Source organism: Sesamum indicum, linkage group LG5 (assembly GCF_000512975.1).
Source record: "Sesamum indicum cultivar Zhongzhi No. 13 linkage group LG5, S_indicum_v1.0, whole genome shotgun sequence".
NCBI lineage: Eukaryota > Viridiplantae > Streptophyta > Magnoliopsida > Lamiales > Pedaliaceae > Sesamum > Sesamum indicum.
The window spans coordinates 16040189-16042811 of record NC_026149.1 but is presented as its reverse complement, the minus strand read 5'-3'; positions in this window follow the sequence as shown (position 1 = coordinate 16042811).

Sequence of the window (2623 nt, the reverse complement as noted above, 5' to 3'; positions counted from 1 at the left end):
AGAAGGGTGATTGAGGGAAGGAGGTTTTCATTGCGTTCTGTTGGGGGAAGCTTTGGGAAGGAGGTTTTGTTTGGGATGTTCCAGTTGTCCACGCATGCATGCGACCAATATTACAAAGTATTGTACATATACCTTTATATATATATATGTATCAGTGTAGGTACGACATTTTGCGGAGTTTATGTAGGGACCTCTGTTGTCTGTTGCCAACATTGTCCCACTCCGCCGTAAGTTACTTTATTTTGTACTTGTGTAATGCCTACAACTGTGTTTTGTTCCGTACAGCAATGTAGGATACTAATTCGAATTTTGGTATGAAGCATTGAATGTTGCTTTGAATGTTTGCCCGCCACCTTTCCAGGTGGTCGTTTTCGGTATTATAAGATTCCATGTGTTCCATTCAATATGTGGACCCCCTCCATTTGTTAAACGTACTATCCGGATCAACCGCAGTCGTTACACTAAGCAATGACTGCATGGATGATTACCAGTATTCACCCAATTTTAAATGACCTCTCGGTGGCAGCCTCTACAGAGGTTTTATTCAATAATTCTTGGGCCCATAGGCCATTTCCAATGCGAACTCCCATATACTTATTCATAAATCAATGAAATTAACATGTTATTACTAATTATGGGTAGGGTGTATTACCTTTGTCCGACTCTAGTACTAATGTGAATTGTATGTGTTATAAATTATAACATGTACCCCGGCTACAGTTTGTATGCGTTATGATTGCATATGATTACATTACCCATCCAAATAACAGTAGCAGGGCACACTGTCTTCCCCACGCTATCTGCGTCACCTAAACCCTAATTTTTCCACCAATTGCTCATCTTCACATTTCCACACCAACCCGGCCACAATACCCCATCCCTTAAAACCCGGCGTCCCCTGCCATTTCCAGAATAGGGCAAGTTGTAACTTTCAACCCCTACTCACTGTCTTCCTCCTTCCTTTCTGTTACCCCACCGCCGCCCGCGGGTAACTTCGAGCCATGCCGCGCCGCAAGTACCCCATGGCTCAATCGCGATATTTTTATACCAAAACGTGGACCAAAAAAGTCGACATCGCTTTCTGCACCTACCTTCACGTCCATGCGCGCATGGGTAGTCGTCAGTTGAACACCTTAAATCTCGATAACGACGCGTTCAGAAACTCTGCGGACGAGGTGAACCGGTACGCCGAGCATTCCTGGTCTTACGATTTCTTCCATTCCAGATTGAGCCTCCTGTGGTTGAGATTCGACACTTTCGGGAAATTGCTTCAGGAACCAAACATTCGGTGGAACCATAGGGCGAACAGGATGTCCGGACCAAGGGAAGACTGGCAGCGGATCATGCGGGTATGTCTTCAACCATCTGCATTCTCTTCATCATTTTGTTTCAGATCTATAACTTTTTGCCTCGATACCACTGTATTCTCGCCAAAGCATACTACTACATTGGGGAGCCTCACTGGGATGAGCTAAGGGATATATTTTGTGGGCGTGAGGTTGTCTCTTTCCGTGTGACCATTGACGATATTGGTGAGACCAGCTCTGATGGGTACACTGGATCGGACGTCCTGTGCTTGGGAACGAAACCCGCAGATGGGTCGGAGGTGAATGCTGAATGTAGGAGCCACGATGATTGCTGACTGCAGCATGTCTCAGATGCCCACAGCCATCTATGGTTTCTCCACATGTTGGTTCCGAAGCCATTAATGGAAAAAAAAAAGATTTTTGTTGTATCGGGGATGTTTGTTGATGGTCTGTTGTAGGCGTTTCTTGGTTTCAATTTCGTTGTCGTACATTTTTTTTACTTTTATGTTTATCTAGTTTCTATGGAGTCAATGTGAACTGCAGTTACTCCAAGTGATCCGTCATGATTTCGTTTATGCTTTAATGTAAGATTGTGCCTACCAACCATCCTCTTTTAATTTTTTATATGTTATCCTCACCTCGTTGTTATTTGCGATATTCGCCGGTTTACTCCATAAAAGACGATCAAAATTTATTGTACCACTACGTGTCTCCGACGTTGCTGTTTGTCCACGACGGTATTCCTTTGTATAAGGTGTCTATTTGCCACAACCGTTGAGGGTTTAGCAGTTTCGGGTTCCTAATGACAACAGTCCCACACACGGAAAGCAGTCCCCATATTCACATTAAAACCGCATGCATCTGTACGTAAATATTAGCCGGTTGCAATAATACTCGGTATGAAGCCTCAGTTGCATCTAATCCCCATTTTCCAATGTATTTGTGCACAGTCGAAAGGACGGGTGTATTCAGACTTCGTCATTATTACCTGCCACACTGCATTCACCCCTCGGTAGATAGACGGTCACCCACACTTCTCCTTCAGTACGCGCCCTTCAACCCAATATTAAAACCCTAATCGCTCCCCCCAATTCATTTCACCCTCCTTCTACAACCCAACAACAGCCACTGCATCATTCCAACTCTTCGTTTGCCACCATGCCGCAGCGCAGAATTCCCATGGGTCAGAGCAAGTATTTCTACACGAAGACGTGGACAAAGGAGATAGACGACACCTTCTGCCACTATTTATACTACCACACGTTAATGGGCAGGAACCATTCCGACCGTATGACCCCCGATTACGGCTCCTTGGG